This window comes from Poecilia formosa, unplaced genomic scaffold (assembly GCF_000485575.1).
Source record: "Poecilia formosa unplaced genomic scaffold, Poecilia_formosa-5.1.2 Scaffold142, whole genome shotgun sequence".
Classification (NCBI taxonomy): domain Eukaryota; kingdom Metazoa; phylum Chordata; class Actinopteri; order Cyprinodontiformes; family Poeciliidae; genus Poecilia; species Poecilia formosa.
In genome coordinates this window covers 1,293,467-1,315,230 of record NW_006800081.1, presented here as the reverse complement: position 1 = coordinate 1,315,230, position 21,764 = coordinate 1,293,467, and the positions used below count along the sequence as shown (strand labels likewise).

Genomic DNA, 21,764 nt, shown 5'->3' with positions numbered 1-21,764 from the left:
ATATATTATTTTTTAAACTTGTCTTGCAGTATCTCAAAGGAATACATGTTCATGTGTGACAGATTGCTCAATCACAGATAAAAAACAAAAAACATCCGCCTTAATTCTCACTTCTATCTTTTTCACAAATCTCCAAACTTTGCTCTAAATGCGCTGGGGTTTATGCTCAACATATTACTTTGTGTAGACTCCTGACTTGGCAGCCTGTTGTAGATGAAAAATTTCCACTACCCATGTCCTCTGCCTGCTCCTCCCTCTGCTTCTCTGCCCGTCTCTTGTTTGCAGTCAGCTTTAATCTCTGGAAGGACATCACTTAGCCAAACGCTCAGTCTGTGCACACAGATACACATGCAGTCAATCCTCGTCCGCATTCACACTAATAAAATTCAGGGTTTGTTTTGGTCAGAACATAGAATTAAAGTTATAAACATTTAGAAAGAGGAAGCCTGGAAGTCCAGGCTTTTCACTATCTGACAAAAGACAAGGCAGAGAAAAAAAGTTATGTTTGAGTTATACTATTTTTGTATTTAACCTTAGTCAAATCTTTGGGAGCTTTAAACTAGCATTATGTTTATTAAAAAAAGAGATACATTGTACCTGGCAAAAAATATTCACGCCCATTGAACTTCTTCTCATTTTGTCAACAAATTACGCACAAAATAATAAGTGCATAATTGTGAAGTGTATTTTGGCCTTTATAGATAAATTACCAACACTAATTGCAATCCTGTTGTATGTCAAAGATTTTTCTACTTTGACTTATGAAACTTTTGTTTGTTTGTTTTTTCAGCCTAATCTTGCTGCTGGTTATTGTGGATAATGGTAATTATTCAAAAACTATTCATCTACTGACACAAAAAGTACATTTAAAACAATCATGTTCACATATTCTCTACATAACAAAAACAACAAACAGAATTAAGGTAAGTGACAAGGCAATATCAGCTTGGAGAGAAATAATTTAACTGATTGATAAATAATTTAAATGTGAAAAACCAGTGCCAAAATCCAAAAAAAAAACATAAATAAATAAAATTAACAAATAAAATAAAGTAATTACCTTCCACTTCCAGTTGTGATAAATGCAGAGTGATTTGAGGTCAAATTGAGCATCATGTTTATTTTAAGTATCTTAAGTGCTTCAGTTTCTTTTAGCTAGCTACTTCACGGTTTTCATGGAAGATTTGAGAAAGGAAGCAGTGGAGCAATGGTTGGAAATAAACTGAAGAGGTTTGAACATATAAAGAAATATCTCTGTTGTTGGTTTTGGTGGGCTTTAGGTGTTTTGAAGAATATTGATTGCACATTGTGAAATGTCGTATATCCTTTACAGATGCAAAATAATATTTCTGATAACTTTAATTGTTCCAGATTAAAAAAAAAAAATTGATATCCTTTAGGTTCACTTGGCTAATGATGACAGAAGAATTAAATATGAATGAATGTCTTTTGACAATGACAGTCACACCTGTAAAAAGTGATGCAGGGTGAGACAGAATACTGCAAAACAGAAATCTGAGCAGCCATTGTCGGCGTGTTTTTGGCAGCTTAGCCAGCCTTTCAGCTGTGTTATTTCAAAAATGTAAGTTTTGCAGATTCTGTAAAGAAACAAGTAATGTACATCTGAACCAGCATGTTTAAAACACCAATGCAGCAGAAGCGTTTGCATCTGAAAGAAGTAGCAAAAAAAATATACTCAGATATAAAGTATATCTGAGTGTGCATAATGCAACAGCATTATCAGTTCTATAGATCAACACTGACCAGATGGGAGAGATTAAGATGTAAGAAGAATATAAACATTTAGCAGCTGCCAACATTTAGGATTCATCACAAAGATTGGTGATAAAGGGATGTTACCTTATTAAAGGCAGACCAGAGATAAGGGTGAAACAGAAGCTTGATGTATTTATAGCAGAGTTATAAATGGACTGACACAGGAACCTTTGCTCATACGTAACATGAAAGTTGTATCAGATGGCCAAAGCTGCTGCTGCACATTTTCTTTTATTGCCACATATGTTGGTGTGTCCAAAGGTGCATGTCCACTGAAAGAACATCCTCCATGACCCTCAGTAGCTTTCTGGGGAATTTTGCCCCAACGTACGACTGAACAGACTTTGCACATGCAGTTCAATTATGAGAATAACACAGCCAGTATTTTAAAATCTGTATCCAGTTAGTCATAATTCTGTTTTAGCTAAGCTCATACTCAGAGAAATTAAGCAACGACTGTGAAATACCAAACCTTATCACATCTACAATCTAACTTATGTTTATTGCTTATGAAAAAAGTGTGCTATTGCATCAACATAGATTAAGGTCATCTTGGTGTGATGTCACTGTCATTCGTAATTATTGATATGCTTAGTGATATGCTATGTCTATCCTCAGTCAGCGAGAGCTCCAGATAAGTCAATTAATTAATAGCCAAATTAATAAAAAAAAATTAGGTTGGGCTGTCCTGCTGTTGTAGCCTCTTTAAACATTCTGAATGCAGATGTGAGCAAATCTTCACAGTATGGGATCAAGCTTTAATAAAATTCACCAGCTGTGATGCATTTGCTATAAATAGATCCCTGAGTTTCAGTACTAAACCTCCCAAAAAATCCCACATGAACCCAATACGTATGCCGAGTGCACAGGAAGGTGATCCTGAAGTGTTGTCGATTTAAAATCTTGTATCTTTATGAGCGATTCAAATGCAAAATCATATGCAGTCTATACTGAAGTAGGAATAAATTTAACAACTCTACTCCATTTACCTTGGAGGAGAGAACATATTGAGCAATCAAGCTGGGATGTAACCTAAACCACCTACCATAATGACTGCATTCCAGTTAGATGCACCACAGGAGAACTGCACCCGTTAATTGAAGGCAGATCACGCCCTAATTCTCAACACAAACATCATTATTATACTTGGACATTTGCTCATGAAGTTTGAGAACACCTGATCTAGTTTATGCCAAATATTCAGCTCTTTTGAAATCACTTTGTTAATCAAGACTTGGAAGAAAAAGACAAATAAGAGAGATTATTTAGGACATCTGCACTCAAGAAAGACATATGTGACTGGGAAAATGTGAAAAAACAAAACAAAAAACAAAAGTAGTCAGCTTCTGAAAACTTTTGTCTCTATAATTCTGAGTGCTTGTACCGACTGATACTGGATCAGTCGGTTAACAACACACAGTCAAGTGTGTTGTCTAAGTTTAGCAGCCAACACATTACAAACACCTGGCCCCAGAACAGTTGGTAGGACGGCTCTCTGCTGTTTGTGGCAGATGGCTGCGCTCAGAGAGGATTCAACTGTTCCAGTACATGGGACCAACAGGGCTACAGCAGCCAATCACAGGAAGGGGTGGCGATTTGCGTTTACCCAGCAACAGGCCGGGAGCTGCTCAGCAGGACTCAGGTGGGGTGACGGAGCTACCTCGGGCCTCGGGAAGAACTTTGCATGGTCTTGTCGGTCCACATTTAAAGTTTTCAGTCAGAATGTCTGCAGGGGAGAACTTGGCTCATTTTGAAACACACTCTGTCTGAATGTGTAAAACACACCGCTAAACTGATTGTGACCACAAGCGTTCGCTGAAGTAGGCTTTTAACAGCCTCACTCAAGCCAGAGTGTGTTTTGTGTTATCCGTGTTGACACAGCAAAGCGGAGAAGGAGAAAATGAGGCAGCAAAAGTACATATTGCAGCAAATGAAGGACAGTGACTGCAAATGTCAGGAAGGGAAAAAAAAAAACAACCTGGGGGAAGAAAGGTTGTGTCTGAACAAGCAGTTTTCTCTCCAGAAAAAAACCTTCACCAAATGCATTTTTAGGAACTTGGCTGATGCACCGGCAGGGAGAACAAAACGGCAAAAGAAGCTGCAGCAGGAATCAAAGCAGAGAAAGTTGTTTAATAGATGGGTCGTTTTCTGCATCCTTACATTTCGGAGACACGGAAGAAGGTGACAAATTGTCAATAATTAGCTTTACCTCCTCATCCGTTCTCTTCTTAAATGAAGCATCTTCAATGCTTGAGGAGTTCAGATGTTCCTAAACTGTGTAGGTTTTAAGGCATGCAGCGACTGTTCTCCTTGAAAATGCAGTTTGCATGTTGCGCACGTCAGTATATTAACTCACGGACCATTTGTTTCTGCTGTTGACACCTCCCTTAATGCTGAAACTGTAAATCACTGAGTGCGGCTGACAGCTGTGACATTACCAAGCCATGCAATAAAGGAGAATGCTGAGCTCAGACTCAGAATATACTTTCTCCACATTATACATTTTGCAAATTGGGTTTTTTTTTTGTTGTTGTTGTTGTTGTTTGCCCCCCAACTGTTCTTGCATAATTGCAAGCTTTACAATTACTCCCCATCAACACCGAACTTTCTTTAGGGGAGTTTTATCGCTTAAAATAGAATCATCACGTCTGCAACAAAGCAGGACTCTGATTTGTGCAAATGAAGCCGCAAAAATGATGTCCTTACTTTTGCCGTCTCAGCATAAATGTCAGGTCTTTCACACAGTGGCTGCTAAATCAGTCACTGATGCTTAGACACGCTCTGCTGGAGCAGGTAAGGAAAGGAATGAAAGCAAAGAAGGCCAAAAGCAGAGAGGATAAATGGTTCAGAGCTTCAGTGAAGACATAAAGCACTGGAGAAATCTGGATGATAATGATGAATAACGACAATGCTATCTATGATTCCTTTGATTTACATTTATTCCACAACTAAAGTCTTCAAAATCTCTGATCCATATTTAGGTTTAACAGGTGGCGGAGCAGATATGGGCCTCTGCCTGGGCTTTAACACTTATAGAGGAAATCAACCCTTCACGCACGCACTTACTTTAATGCTGTTTCTTAACAGATTGAGAGGCTCATTCAAGGGGGAACAACATGCCTGTTTAACAAGTGTGTGTTAGCGACTTATTGGATCAACGTTAGCAGCCGCCTCGTTCGGATCGGTACTTCTCGCTTCGCAGTGGAGGTTGGTTGTTTACAGCGCAGACAATTTCTGGTGACCCTCTCAGCGTAGAAGTGGCACATTTACACATCCTGGGCAAACATAAGAATTGGGTAAAATTTAAAACCTCAACAGAGTCCACGCCTCCAGGAAACTATGGTTTCTCAACAGTAAAGAGCCCAGACCCTCTGGGTGAAGTGAGGTGTAGTACAAACAGCTGGTTTTTACCAGGCTAGGTAGCGATAAGCTAATATTTGGTACTCATCCGGTTTTACTTGTCAAAGTTCCCGTTTTTTGAAAACTTTTTAATTAATGCTCTGACTTCAGATTTAACCAAAAAGCTGTTTTCTTGTAATCATTTCTTTGTTTATGAACAGTAACTAGTTTAGTGCTTCATGTGTTAGCAAATTAAAAATACTTTGTGACTTTGACCCAATTTAAGAAATTAGCAGATTATCATTGAGAGCATAATAATATGCTCTCTGTGGATGCTTCAGCTTTGTTAGATTTTTCTTTTATTTTGAAGATAATGTTTAGCCAGAGTGGTATTTAGCCCCAGCTCTTCTTACTTGAGCTGATCTGCCTACCTTCATATAAGTTTTACCGTTGCCTTTTGCGTTTTTCTGTACTTTTCCACTTTCAGATGTTCGGAGGCTGCTGCCGATTTCAAATTCTGGTCACAGGATTCACAGTAGCACACGGAAAAAAAAACAAAGTTTGACCGTATCACTCCAGTCCCAAAATATTTCCCCCCTGGATTCCAAAACAAACCGCATCTCCTTCAAAAAGTTTTATTTCAAAATGATAAAATATTCAGTGAATGTGCACTCTCTCCTGTGTACGTGACAGACAGACTTCGATTTCGGACATTTATGGTGCGCTACAATAACAGACTTGAAAACTACCATGTCACAAAAGTGTGTTATTTTTATAAAATGGTTCCTAAGATAATGTTAGAAACTTTCGATTCTCTAGAGTTTAGACATTTTTCATCTTCCTCTCAAGGCTTGTTTTCATTTAAACTTATTAAAGGGTTCCATTTAGCTTTTATTTTTTTACATGATGACATGGGGGTGGGGGGAATTGCTCATGATTCCATCTTTGTGACCTTGTACAATTGTGTCTTTGAAATTCATCAAACTGAATGATACCCAGGTGGCTTTAGGTTATATAAATACATTTTTACGTTGACTTTGACTTTAACCAGGGAGCTCTGGGGATGCCTTGCAGTATTTGGAACAAGGACATTGCAAACAGTGGTTACTAAAGGGTAAAGTCAACAATATGTAATCAAAATAAGAGTCCCCTAGGAAAGGCAAGTAAACATCATTTAAGTGAGAAAGATATGTTTATTTTCTTTTCACAGCAGTCTAGAAGTACTGACAAGAAAAAAAGTTACTCAACTCAACTTGTATGCATCTAAAATAAGATTATTTGTGGAAAAGCTGAAAACTGGAAGAAAGAGGACACAAAGGGACAAAGAAGTTTATGTTGCCATCAAGTGAAGTGAGAAGGACGGTAAAGAAAGTAAAGAAAAAAAAACTAAAAAACTATCCTATCCTATACTATTATCGTATTTCTAAAATACACAGCGATTGTAATGAATTCAAAAACACAATTCAAATGGGAATTAAATTAAACAGATCAGAAGCAACTGCAGTCAGCATCTGAATTATCGTTTATCCGGTCCGGGTGGTTTTGCATTTCAAACTGACGTAGGGAATCCGGTGCCAGCGGAGTAACTTTATCAGCACATTTTTCAAAACAGAAAGATATTCCTCTGTATCATTTGAATCTTCTGTATAAGAAATAAAAAAAGTCAATGAGTTGAAAATGCGAAAGAGCTGAGGCAGCAGGATGTGAGCACACAGAGTGTTGAGTGTATGAAATAGGAGAAGAAATATAACATCGTCAGCGATGTGTACTTCCCAACATTATTTGCACCATAACCACTTCAAAGTGCTCAACGGTCCGGTGAGCTGAATTTGTAGAGCAACCAAACTTGACTTTCACAGGTCTTGCCAAGAAAAGATAAGAATTTCAAAGGTTTAATACAACAAATATCAGTTTGTCTAATGTGATCAGTCCAAAGACTCCATTGTTTGCATGTAAGGGACATTTTATTCCCCCTCCTATTACACCTAGCCTTTGGCTCGTTCTTTCTCACAAAGAATATTTCATCAGACAGGAAGTGTGGAAAAGGCTCACTTCCTAAAACCACTCAAGCACACAAAGAGAAATATTTCTAAATTTTGCTGTGAAATCGAAGCTCAGAGAATACTTTCAGAATGTAGAACAAAGTTTTGAAGACCTGCAATCAAAAGATGATAGATAATATCTTCACTTGTGTGTATATTGTGCAGCAGTCATACTTGGTTACCATCTGCAGGTTGTTCTATGTGTTAGTTAATATTTCTGTCAGCATCATCTGATGAGTAAGACTCCTTCAACTCTCCAGCAAACACTTACTGTAATTTTTTGTTTTTGTTTTTCATTGTTGTTATTAAGCCACGGTGATGATGACACGAGTGTAGTCACAGCACATTTTGCCACAGCCGGATATCATCATCACTTAGCTCAAACGCAAGTTGACACTGTTGCTGATCGCTGTGTGGGAAAAAGCAAGGAGAAGTTAGTTTTCTCACAAAAAAATAATAATAACGGAGATAGAAAAAGCAACGAAGCCTTTAAATGCCCCCTTTGTTGTCGACACATTTTCTTTTGTCTCATGCAAACACACAAACAGTCGTCTGCGTATGCAACACACAGCTGATTTTCTCATCCTCCTTTAATGGGGGGGGAAACATTAGTGAGTCCTTGGAGACAAGGTGGACCGTGATGTAGTAGGTGATCTGTCCGGGCACCGGGCGATAAATTAGTAGTGGTGCTGAGAGCCTGTGATGCTGCACAGTGGGGCAAATACTTTGGACTGCAAGTCTTTTTTTTTTTTGTACAGAGCTGCCATGAACATAATAAAAGATGATAGATCTGTTCTTGTTGTTTCTGCTCAAAGGCAGCTGCAGGCAAGTTGGGAAGGGATTGGATTGATTTAACTGGTTTTGCTAAAACAATTAAGAAAACACACAATGCGAAATGTTCCTGTAATGCGCCTCTCTTGGAGAACATCTACGCCATGTGAGGTTCTGTTGCAGAGCTGGAGAGCTGCTGCACTGACAGGCTGCTGCATCCTAGATGAGCAAAGGGCAGCTACATTAGATCCTGTTAGACTCTGTGATCATCACTGCTCCCAACCAACACAATGCGCCGTCTAAATTCCTTGTATTCTTTGGACAAATTCATACAATTTTAATATTACTTATAGTTTACAGTAACAGTACAGTCTTGCAGATTCTGAGCAACCTATATGTTATTTTATTTATTTCTGTTTGCATGCTTTCACTTGCACGGCACTTTGCTGCTGAAACAACAACATTGAGGGACAATAAAGAATAAATATACTCTATGTTGAAGTTATTCAGTGCAGACCGACTAGAAATGTGCTTGGTGAAGTACCAGAATATTAAATCCAGTCTTTAAAAGAAAAGTAAATATGCTTAGTGAAAACACTGCAATGATGGAGTGAATGTGGCTTTTTATCGAACAACTGTAAAGTTTTGGAGAAAACATTCCTTTTGGTATCCAGAGCTAAAAAAATAACTGATTGGTGGCAGACTAATATGATTCATAAACATGGTGTTTAAGCTCTGTATTTAAATGGTTTACTTTGTGCAAAGAAATGAATAAGCATGTATTGGTTTAGGCATTGCACCTGCTTTTTTTTAATTATTTGTTAAAAGTAAGTCCTAAATGAACAAAATATTTTTCATCCTCTTGTCTTTTTCCTGCAACTTTAAACTTTCAATTCATAACTCAAACTAACTGCTCTGTATGGCACTTAGACGTGACTTTTATCCATTTTTATTGCCTTAATTAACATTTTTCAAGTTTCATAATTCGACCCGAGGCACCTAATGGTTAAATGTACAAAAGGATTTCATTAAGTCAGGAGAGGTGACCATCTTTTGGTGTTTGGTTTCAGTAAGATGGTGTTTCTAAAACCCAAATTATGTGGATTGTAATAAAAAAAAAAATAAAAAAAAAACAATAAAAAAAAACTACTGAGAAGAACTGAAGTGGTGAATTATTGATGTTATTGCGTTCACCATCTTTCTGTGCATCATTTAAGAGAAAGAATATAACACTGACATTGGTTTATACCTGCATATTGCTTCCTGAAGCACAGGGAGAGCCTTGGAATAAAGGAGCATATTCATTAATAATTAATACATGATGAGAGGTTTTATTATCATCTCAGCATTTCTTTCTTTTAACAAAAAGGGAATCGAGTAATAATATGAAAAGAATTCAGACTTTGTCATCCTGATAATTGACATGTTTGATAAGAATTTGGTTATTTATATCACAGGGGAAAAAAAAACATAAAGAGAACTAAAAGCTACAATTAGTGACACAGTTATTTGCCATATGTTTTTGAAAGCCTCTTTGGCTGCTCTGGCTGCGATCAGAAATAAAAATGAGCAACCTGCAAGCATCAAAACAAAAAGAGCACTACAGTAGGACTCAGTCAGCCCTGCACTGTGTAACACTAGCTGCAGCATCCTGAATGAGCTATGGGAGCTGAAGGCAACCCACTGCAGGGCCAAAGGAATTAAAGAGCTGAAAAAAAACAAAAAAAAACAGTTGGCAGAATTGCTGATGGAAAACAGGCTGACTTCAGGAAGTGAAGTTCATTCTTGCAGGAATGGAGTGTGTGTATATAAAATTAAATTGTGCTTAGTTTGTTCCTAATTTATTCTCTTAGGGGAATGCGCCATAAAGCCCATAACTCTTCCCTTGACAACTATTTTTTAAAAATGTTGATGTGACAAAATACATTTTGTGATATGAGCATTAGCACTTTGGTTAGGTATTGGATGTATTTAAAAAAAATTAAAGCACCTAGAGGTTAGGAAGGTTTTTAAACATGCCCTCTCACTAACTAACTGGGGTTTTATGGAAATATAATTTGGCAGAATGTTCTGGTAGCTCTTCTCAGCTGATTCATTTACTGTTTTGATTCATTTACCCACTGGCTACAAAGTGAGTTCAGCCCCTGCTTGTTCACATCCATACGCTCTTAAATAAAAATGATTTGCTACGGCAACCAGACCAATCTCAACATTTTGGTGGAGAAAGGTGGAGGAGATAAGGGGTAAACACATCACTACCCCTGAGAAATGTGGACGGGGGAAAGGCTTGGCAACAATCACAAAGGAAAACCAGTTTTTTGTTGTTTTATTCGGGAAGAAACAGGAAGAATAAATCTCTCCTTGTTGAACCAACCACGGACATGTAGCTCAATCGGTTTTGATCACTGACAATAAATAGCCTGTAGCAAATTAGCATCAGCTAATCATCCAAATTTGCCATTGATGGTTAAAATTTGGATATAAACTTTTTGGAGATACCATTGTTGTCATAAAGTGGTTGTGGGTGGTGGTGAGGATAGACGCAGAGACCCAGGTTACGGTGATAATGATGATGAATTTAATAATAACAAAGCTCAGAACAGTCCAAAACAGGCAGCACGGCGGAGAGACTAGCACACAGCTAAACACCAGAAGAAACTGATAGCAGGACTGGAAATAGGAGCTAACGCTATCCAGGACTTCACAGTTCTACTGGAGCGCATAGACGTCAAACAACTGACGTAAGACCGACGTGCAAACGACAAGGACCCGACAAGAGACAAAAGACAACAGGTGGGTTTAAATACACAGGGAGGATAATCAAGGGAACGAGACACACCTGGGAACTATCAATGGGGAAGACGCAGAGACAACAGAGACTCACAGGACAGAAACTGAACACAGAAAAACCTTAATATAAATACACAAAAACACGGATCATGACAATTGTGTACACTGAGCTGATGGCCTTACCTTTCTCTGTAACTAGTTTGTCAATTGTTTAATCCCATTCTCAGGAGATTTCAATGTGCATTTTATTTTTGACTGGACCTTATTGCCAAGCAGGAGTGTCTGGTACTGCGCTAAACTGGTACTGATCAGGCTAAGACTAATGTATTTCATTCAGTGATTATAAACGGTAGCACATAAAGATCAGATGTGGGGATACCTCAAAGCTCCAAAGATTCAGTCAACTTTTATTCAACACGTTTGTCATCTTTCTTCCTGTTTCTGTGATTATGCTTCATATTTTTATGAGATGCTTTAAGTTTCTAACTTGTATTTTGCTTTTTGGAGGATTATTTTAACTCTTTTCCTTTGTTTTTGTTTTTTTCCTCTGTAATGCACATTAAATTACCCTCTTGCCTTGAAGAACAATGACAGCAGTATTATCAAAGCTTGACAAACCACCAGGCCTATTGTTAGATTTGAAACCGGTGCAGTATGCCTTGGGCTGCTCCTGGCGCTACGACTGTCCTCATGCCAGTAGATAAATCCTGGACCAATAGGATCATTAATTGTATTAACCGGTGCTCACCTGTCCCACACCTTGGCTGAGTGTCAGTCCTTCCAGCGTTTCCAAGTTGGGTCACAGAGAGCCAAGGATCTCACTGAACAGCTGCAAGGCCACACATGCTTGGGGAAGCAGCACACTCGTCAAGAAAACTCAACAAAGAAGGACAAAAATAATAACATCTCTTAAAATCATTACAATCTGTTTTCTGCACCAGTTGATTTTGAACATCAAGATGCAAAGCCAGCACTGGTTCAAACATAAAGTGAGGCTGTGCTGTCAGACCACTGAATGCTATCTTTATTGTTGTCCCTCTTCCAATTTCTAGTGCTCACATTTCTCCTTGCAGCTGCTTGTCCTCATTTATTTTTAGCTTCAAGCTCCATTTTCTATTGATTGCATCTGCTCTGTGTTTTGCGTGGAGAACTTGGAGCGGTGCCAGGTTTCTTCGGCTCGTCATTGTCCTTGAGAACGCCATGACACAAGGTGCACATCATGTCTCAGCCTCATGCTATCAGAGTCAAGAGCTTTCACTAGTCCCCGTTTTATTCAGCGTAGGAGTGTTTTGTCACTTAATTATTAAGTAATTAAACAGGGCATGATAAATTTGTGTTCTAAGGCACTTCTAGAATAATTAATGCTTAAACGGATTCAGTGGATACTTGTGGGTCAGCCACAGATGTGGGATGGCCAGAATGATGGAGAAAACACATTTGCACAGGATGTTGACGGGATCCAGCAGTTTGTACACAGGATGTAGATGTGCAAGAATAGAAACAGAATCACATTCCCTGCAGATTCCCAAAGGCTTAGAGATATCTGGCCACATCAGCATCACAGATACTGAAGCAATTCCCTCCTCACTTGCCTGATTTTTCCCTTTCTGCACATTTACTTGCTCCTGTTATCGTCACCCTTTGCACCCGCACTCCCAAGGAAGGTAACAGAGTTTTAAATTGATCCCATACAGGCTTTTCTACCTTATATCCTCACATTTGTTAATGTATCAGAGATTATAGGATTTAGTAACATTTCGACCAACAATGTACATATTATGAGCAGCTGAACCATCTTCTGTCCGTTCTTGCTTTAGTGTGACAACTGATGAGTTAATGCATTTTGAATATTTTGCTAGGCTATCTTTTCCACCCCCAAAAAATAAATAAGATGACATAAATTTAAAAATTAATCGTAATAGAAAACCAACTGGATTTGGAAGTAAAAATCCATCCATGCAAAGACCCCAAATTTGACCTTTAAAAGTCAACATTACATTTGTTATGCTTCAAGCATGTGTACACATGTCAAGGTCCTCATGTGAATAATCTGATTGTATCTATTTGAGGCAGCTTTGAAATCATATTTAGTTGAAAGAGTAAAACAAATGACGATGGATATGGGAAGCCTGGAATAAGAACAAATCTTATTTAAATTATTTTGCTTTTTCTTTTCTCTGTCAGATTGAAGTAGACATTAAAACCTGGGCCTGGACCATAAAATCTCTTTTCTTTAATGCGAGAAAATTAAAGTAAATCTTAAGATATAATGAGCTTAGATACATTTTGGGAATTTAATCCCTTAGCACAAACCTCTTTTTTCATCTGATATAGTATAATTAACTGTATTATAAGTTTCTTTTGTTTTTTTTTTAACTTTGTGTGTTTCTTTTGAGTAATTGGTTGAGAGGATTGCTGGAGCTCATTTTGAACGATTATACATTTAATTCATGTCTAGATTTAGTAATAGTTCTCATATATTCTTCTTAAAATCTCTACTTGATGGTTTGCAATATTTTTGTAATAATTTCAACTAGATTACAATCTCGATATGAAAAAATAAAGAACTTTTCTCGCGAGAAATAAGTTCATTTTCATACAGAAGCCCATGGATGTCTGTCTGAATGTATGAATGACTGATCAAATCGTAAAGGCTTTGGAGTCCTCTGACTTGACAAAGGGGAATACAGATGCAGCCCATTTACCATTTTGTGCTTCTTTTAGAATGATACATGTTTACAAAGTATAATCAAGGATTAATTCAGCAAACTGATTTTAATTATGAAACCGACTGGCTTTTGAATATTCAGTATGGAATAATGGAGAAACTCTACACTCAGTAGAAAACACTGTGCAAACTGTTGCCTATCTACATTAAATTCATGACTAGTTAATGTTGAACACTACCAGATGCTAAGCAGCTGAAACACTAATTCTCATCTCAGTGAATGAATTTGCTCTGTACTGTGAATTAAAGAAGAAACACAACCCAGTGACATCAGGCATCTTTTTCCCATTTCAACATTTCCTGTTTCAACCTGTGGAGGAGGAAGTCAGATCAGTGAAACCTGAACATGTTGCTGCACGGCTTAAAATGGACGTCTGCGGCGAACGACTAAGACTCTGCTGATGTCTTCTCTGATATGGCAACCCAATGCTGTTTTAAAAATACACCAGTTACCACAAGAGCATACGTGAATTGGTCAAATCAAAAAACAAACAATTTTTATTTTTTTTTTTTTTTTTTTTGCGAGCACCATTACGGTTTTTATTGCCAGTAATTTGACCTGAAACAGTCTTCAGAGTCAGATAATGATTTTTCCACTTGCTTTCGCTCTCCTGTTTCTCACAGGAGCCTTTCCTCTCCATTGTTCATATGTAGGCTGCTTATTGACAAGGGCGCCCCCAAAAGCAAACTCATCTGCCTTTTTGTATCACTTGTTACAATTTAAAACCATCTGTCCATCCATGCCCCTTTCCCAAACTTTCCATATTTGCGCACAAAGGAACACACTTTACCGAGCCTCATTTTTCAGAGGATATAGTGAGGAACAAGGAGACCATTGAGCGATTTGGTGAGAGGAGGGGAAGCTGGGCAGGCCTGGCATTTGGTCCGGCATTCAACAAGGGGGCTGATTAGAGGAGGCATCAGGGCCTAAATGGGGACATGCATGGCTGAGCTCAGCAGGGGATAGTGTAATTTTAGTTTTTTTGTCAAACAATACACAATGAGATTTTTTTTTTTTTTTTTTTGTGTAATTTTAGTTTTTTTGTCAAACAATACACAATGAGATTTTTTTTTTTTTTTTTTCAGCACAAGTTTACTAATTTGATGCTAACATTTGTAGGTGTAACAGTTGAGGCATTGCAGTCTTTTCCTTTCCAGTAAACATTTTTTGGGGGGGGCCTCAGGAAATACACTGAAACTGATTAAAATAATACTTTCAATCTCTGTTGCCACAATTTTTTGTAGTTTTCCACAACAAACAGTGTGCTGTTGTAAATGAAATGTTAATGTAGGCAGGTTATGTATTTTGGGATGATTCAAGCATTGAATTATTATATCTTTTGTGTCCGTTTGGGTGTTTTGTGCCGTCGAGTCCAGTTTAAAAATGTTTTTTTTCATGTACTTCTGTTGCCTTTTCAGTTTGATTTTAATACACTACGTTCATTTCTTTGTACTTTTAGTTTCATTCATGCCTCTGGCTTGTGATCGCTGCGATCTTGGAAGTGACCCCAAGAGCAAAATCCTAAATAGATGGTTCGTAGGTTTCATTTAAAATGTCTATGCTTGAATTATTAATGTTCTACACATGTTCTGACTTTTTCCTATATTTGCCTTCCCATTTTTGTTGTCTGCTCCCTGCTGCGGTTTACTGTAATCACCCACGAGGCTATTACTGATTCTGCTCTACTACTGTTAATGTGTGTTTTTACAACACCTTCATTTTCCGCCTGCTGTCCTTGTTACACCCTGTGCAGAGTGGAAATACATTAGTAATAATATGGATTGTGGCACAGTAGGGCTAAATGGGTCACTGCATTCAGCGTCTCTGCCTGTTACATAACGCCTATAGTAGAGTTTGACCACGGCCTCTGAGACCTGACCCTGATGTGACCGTTCTGCTGTCACAATGACCCGGGTTTTTATCAAAACACACAAAAAACAGCCAAAAGGAAGGAAGCAGACAAGGCAACATTACAGCCGTGACAAATACAAATGACGACGTTTGTCTGTGTTTCTAAAACTGTTATTGTCTAGCTGAATTTACACTTTTACACAAGTTTGATTTTTGATCCAAACTGGCTGGGACATTCAAAAGAGCCCCAACCATATTAGTTCTCTCATGGATCTTGTGTAAGGATTTGGAGCACAGAGAGAGAGTGTTTTCTCTGGTTGCATTATCTAAAAATAAACTTGCCCCCTTGCATAATAACTGAGCCAGTGTGAGAGCAAAAGTTGATTGCCAGCAGGTCCCGACCAGCATCAGCCTCTAAGGAACACGATGTTCACTAGCAGCTTCTGAGACCTCACTGACCGGCATTTATGGGATATTTGGAGGACAATTATAGTGCTCTGACCTAGTGAAGATTAATATAGTGCCACTTCACAACAAATGTTACCTTAAGCCACTATAAAAAAAAAACACAAACAAAACCAGTTGATACAATAAATTAAATTAAAATCATACAGAGAGATTCAAAGTTTGTTACATGCAATCTGATTTGATCCTGGTTATAAAACGATGTTGTCAAGTTTAGTTCATTATTATGGGTTTAGGAAGCTGCAATGTTTCCACTGAACATATGGCATCAGCTGATAGTTGATATCATCATGGGGTCATTTACCTTTGCAGCAATCCCTCATACTGAGCATCCATGTGGTTATAGCGGAAATGAAACACTCCCTTTTTAAGAGAAATAATCTCCTTCAGAAACTGTCAGAAATCTCACAGAAGCGCTTGCTCAGGAAAACCGTCTTTCAAATCAAAAGTAAAGACTTCGTGGTAGCCATAGTGAGTTTATCCAGGCGCGAAACAGCTCGTGGTACTATCCACGAAATATCCAAATGTGTTTCTGTCAATCTGTTTCATGTTTGCTCCATCTTGTTCTCACAAAAGCAGTGTCACAGTTTGGGGCATAACTCCAGTGCCAAAGGTAACAAAACGACCCACCAGCCAACAAATAAATAAATAAATAAATTCATCTGCACTTGATATGAAGCACTTGTGCCTCCACGTTTCCTCCCCTTCATCTCTAAAATTGCCTCCGTGCAGTGTTCGCTGCCATTGAATCCCTCATCAATCACCGCTCCCGATCCGTCTCATCCATCTCGCAGGCCAGGGTCCCCTACCTCATTGTGTGCTCATAAATCAGCAGGCGGATGCATTCTAAACAGCATCTGTCTTTTTGTTTTTGTCCTCCGGCCTTTGCTAATCAGTGGTCGTGTTTGTTTGTTGCACGAATCTTCCACCGTGAAACCCTCAGCATGCGCAGCACCAACCACCTGTATGCATAAGCTGCATGTGCACAGTGTGTGAAAAGCAGAAGCACATTGTTTTCCACGTTTTATCTCTCGGGGAAGCTGCCTGGTGGATAGTTTTCTGTCAGGCTCACATAACGTCGTCCGCATGTGTGTTCGTGTGTGTGTGTGGTGTGTGTGTGCAGGAGCACATATCGGAGCGGGAGACAGATGGAGCGGCACTCTCACTCTGAGGAGATTTAAGGGATCAAGACGAAGGGCGAAAGCAAAGAGGGAGGTGGAGGGACCGTGAGAATGGTTACTGTGGTAACCGTGACATCATCGGAAGATTGTGCAATGGGAGTTTTGTTTGAGTGGAGGTGAAGGCAAACAAGGGTCTTAAGGTAACACAAGGAGTCACATAATGAACTTAGACCGGTGAAAATCGAACTCTCGGCTTTAGAAAAGAAAAGAACAGGAAAACTGATATTTGTTCTTAAGATGTTTTTTCTCTCTCTCTCTTTGTTGAATCTGTCTTGCTGTGCGTCCCTCTATCGTGGGTGGCTGCTGTAACAGCTCTTTGTTACGTCAGCATGCTGATAACACACTGTGGTCCTGTGGAGGGGAATAGTAGGATCCAGATTGCTTAGTCATTTTTGCATTTTGTTATTATTTTCAGGCATAAAAACAAAGGAAATGGGACACCGCAGAGAACAGTGTCACCATTAATGCATTTGTAAGACAAAGTGTCCCAAAAATGGATGGACCGATTCAAAACTTTAATCTTCTTCTGGTGAAGATTCTGTTGAACTTTTGTTGATCATGACCTATTCTTGGATTTATTTCAAAATATATCCAGATTATGCAATAACGCATATATGCGTCTGTCCCCCCCGTGTGACACTGCTCTCTTTAGTTCAATTCTTTGCTGCCTCTCTGGAAACCATGGCTGTACCACTGTGTTTAAGTTGGATCAAAATTGACATCACACTTCTTCTATGTTACCTGCTTTTGTGCAAAATATGAAGTGGAGATTTATTTGTATTTGCATTTTCTGTCTAAGGAGCCTCTTATGAGCTCAAGATGTGCCATTTCAGCAAAATCTAAACAGCAACCATATGTTAAACTGTTTTGCTGTTGCAGCAGCAGCGGCATCTAATTTGATCCCCCTTGCATTGCTCGGAGGCCAAGACCTCAGTCACATGTTCAAAGAGTGTTCCCAGTTTTATCTCGCTGGGGCAAACAGCTGTCCAAAGACATCATCTCTGGGACCACAGTCACAAACAAGATACATGTAAGCTTTTTCTTTTTTTTTTCTTCTGTATTTTAATGTGTGCATAGTAATATATGTCCATGTTATGTTAAAGATCGCGACAGGTGACGCAACACCAATGTTGCATGTTTGGCCCCTCTGGTGGGAATCTTATACCGAAGACATGTTTATTTTGCCAAAGGTCAAACTGGAAAAAGTCAAACTTAACTTCTGTTGACTGAGGCAGTTCGGGAGTCCAGCAGCTGGTTGGTTGGTTCCCTGAAGCAGCTTCTTCTGCAAGATTTTCGAGTTTGCAACGCAGTGTTGAAATTTCATATGCCAGTTTGGCAATTTCCTATCAGCTACATGGAATCAACAGAAAATAAAACGGGGTTGTTCCACCAGAATTTGAGTTATGAAGCACATAATTGTATTTATAAAATTAAAGATGCCATGATCAAGAATGTATTAGTGTCTGATTACCTCAGTGTATATAATGTTAGCAAGCTTTAAGTGCGGTGAGCCATTTACCTCAGAAGCTGGAGCTCAGATCAAACCCAGCTTCATTTCTAGGACAGAAAGCCAGTTGGTTTTTCCAGCTTTTGTACAGATGCACCAGATTTTCTAAAAGCATAAAGTTTCTCAGTCTTTCAGCCTCAATTCAGAAGCACAGATAACTGAATGGGCTAAAACTACAGATCAATAAAGTATTGATTTCTTTTCATTTCTATGATTATGACTTACGGCTGGTGGAAAAAACTAATTCTGGTTCATCGGAAATTATACTATATGAGACTAATTACAGAAGATTTTAAGATGGAAGTTACTTGTTGTGACCTACAGTGTATAGGAGGAATAAGGCTGCCTTTACGCAGTAATCCAGTGGACAGTCACTGACATGCTGCACAAGAAGGTTAAACAATTACATGTATTTGCTACATCTACTGCTGATAACACACTTCTGGATCCAAACATATTATGGAAGGTTCAGTGGACAGATAAATAAGCCTTGAGATAAATTTTAACCAATGCCCAATCAAGAGTCTTGACATGTTCAGGACTCAAACGACTTATATTGCATTCCTTGTGTTTAACCCACACCTAAACCACAGACAATATCAGAAATATCTTCTCAGTGATAAAAAAAAAAAAAAAACCTCTTTTCTGATTATGGTACATTTTGCACTTCATTTGGAAATTAGGGTCCCGGAGTCTAAACGTAGATTGAGGAGGAACAGACTGCTGAAAGTGACGCCTTTACAGTTTGTGATGGTGTGGGAATCACATTCTGCACCCGGTTTGGTCTGCTGTGTTTCAGCAGGTCTGAAGTTCCCACTTGGACATTTTAAAGCACCTCATGCTTTCCTCACCTGCTCACAATGCCAAATGCAGCGGTACCTGATCTGATCCGATGCTTTCTCTGTGATGTTCTGGGATATAGAGGCTGAGCTCTCGGGTCTGGTGGGGATGCCGCTCCCTCGTCTTTCCTACAGCTGTCCGACTGAGCAGGACGGCCCTCCGTATGCTGGTCCTTCTGAGTTCCAGCTGCTGTGGACAGCTCATGCTTGCCTGGCAGATTGGGGTTCTCTGCAGGGACGGGGATTCCTTCCCCTCGGTGTTAGATTCGTCTGGCCGCCGGGGTGTCAGGATTCTGGGGAGGTCACGGTGATGTGCTTGGATAGGAGGTTGAGTGCCCTGCGTCTCTTCTTGTGTTTGTGACCTGGTGCTCCTTTGCTTCCCTGCTGACCTGCCTCCACGTCGGCCACATGGCCTCTCTGAGGGGTTGCCTGGTGTTGACTTCCCAGGGCTGCAGAGTAAACCTTGATTTAATAAAGCCAGTCATGTTGGGATGACATCTCTAGATATTGCTTTCACACAGCAAAGTTTCCCTAACATATGTAGGCAACAAGCATTTTTATATTATGCCTGAAATGCCAGTAAAAGACATACGAGGGGAAAAGAAATAGGGCAATTGCATTCGAGAGCACCTCATTTAGCTTTCACCTAAGAAGTTTGTTGCAATATTTTCGAAACCATACATCGAGCAATGACAACAACTAAAACGCATGTGATTTCCTATCCATGTGCTCTCATGCAAAGCATCCACATATAACCAGTCACAAGAGGCCTGCACCCATGATCGGGTTCATTTTCCTGCATCCTGATTTGCATTCTCTGCTCGTCCGTTTGCCATTTGATATTCGTTCACCTCAATGACTGAACCGGGCAAAAGCTAAATAAAGGAAAGGTTAATGTCCTGTACTCATTTTAAATATGCTTCAATCACTCCTCAACACTTTGTCTGCTCTCACTGGCAGGTTTGACCACTAATCAGACGTGGCTTATCGAATAGTGTGCAAAAACTGCGTTCTACACACAATTCAGACAGAACCTTCATGTTCAGATGTGGGCTGAACATGACTCTCTCCAGGGTTTCATAAAGAGTCATTCCTTGCAAAGACTTCTATCATATAAAAATCTCTCTGAATACCTCAGTAAAAGGAGATAGTTGTATTTACCTTCACGGTGAACAGAAACAAGCGTATCCACATATGGAACATTGAACAAAAAAAAATCAATTGAACCGCAGCCTATAATGGAAAACATGGCAACAAACGCTAATTTAGCTTAATGCAATTTTGTCCGAAATGTAAACAAACACAAATTACATTAACGTACAAGCCCAACGCCAAACAGCTTTGCCTCAGGTTCTTGTTTGACCTGAGATTATGTGAGAAAGGACTGTGTGTTCGTATGAATACAGGCTATCAGCAGGGTTATACTGCTTCCATTTTGTTGTCTGTCCCTCCGAACCCCTCTGTGGTTTAGATCTCTTCATTCTACATGAAAAGATTTTCTCTTCTTTGTGATTCCCCTCACATAGAAGACAAAAGCTGAAAGTTATAATCCATGCATCCTTCTGTTTTTTTGTTTGTTTGTTTTGTTTTGTTTTTTGTTTTAAATCCACATTATCAAAGATTACTTTTGAATAACATCCACCCAGAGGCAAGATTTTGCAAGCCTCGGACTGAAAATTAGTAACTGCTTGAAGTCCTTTTTGACCAAGCAGAGAGAAAATAGGAGCAGACAGGCTCTTACTGGAGGTGAACTACAAAGCATTTGAAACAACAGATGCAGAAGGATGACACGGTTATTAAAAAGGGGAAAAAATTAGCTTTCTGAACATCAATTCTATTTGCTCAATTATATAAACCTTCAAATTTACATGGTGAGCTTTTAACAGCAACTTAACTTATTGTAAATCTTCATGGCAATGGATTGTTTATTAGATTTTTTTTGTCTGCCAGAATAACAGCTACAGAAATGATCAGGAATTGTGATAAAAATGTTGATTTTGTGTCAGTTGAGCTATTTCTGTCTTGATTTGGCAAATGTATCATAGTGTTAAAAGACCCAAACATAGACCTCTTTTTGTAGATTTGTTTTTCCCTTTGCATAAGCATCCAAATTCTTATTTTAAAAGTGGTATTAGAAAAAGTCAGTGATACTATTTTCTCTAGAAGTCTCATAAGGCCTTTTGAAGATGAACAGGTTCACATCACATATCCTCCAGCATTGCTAATGGTGCGGCTGGGCTGCTTTTATGCTTTGTTTGCGCCACACTCTGAAGGGTTTATAGTCGAAAAATTACATTTTTAGTCTCATTTGACAAAAGCAAAAAAAAAAAGATCCAGTAGCATGTGTGTTGATGTAGAATAGTAAAATATTTTGCTTGTCATTACATCTAAGCACATGATTGGCTTGTACATTTTGTTTAATGCTGAGTTTGGAGTCCTGTTGACACCAGGATGCCACTTTTTGTTTTGCCTCT

The 21,764-nt window shown here is 38.9% G+C and overlaps 1 long non-coding RNA gene across 1 annotated transcript; it reads right to left on the bottom strand.

Annotated features, from left to right (window-relative positions):
• Positions 1-6,349: 6,349 nt before the first annotated feature.
• LOC107837458 (uncharacterized) lies at positions 6,350-20,401 on the bottom strand. The gene is made up of 3 exons (XR_001663460.1): positions 19,303-20,401; positions 11,467-11,564; positions 6,350-7,566 (listed from the first exon to the last, which is right to left on the bottom strand). It is a non-coding gene; the product is annotated as an uncharacterized LOC107837458 (long non-coding RNA).
• Positions 20,402-21,764: the final 1,363 nt, after the last annotated feature.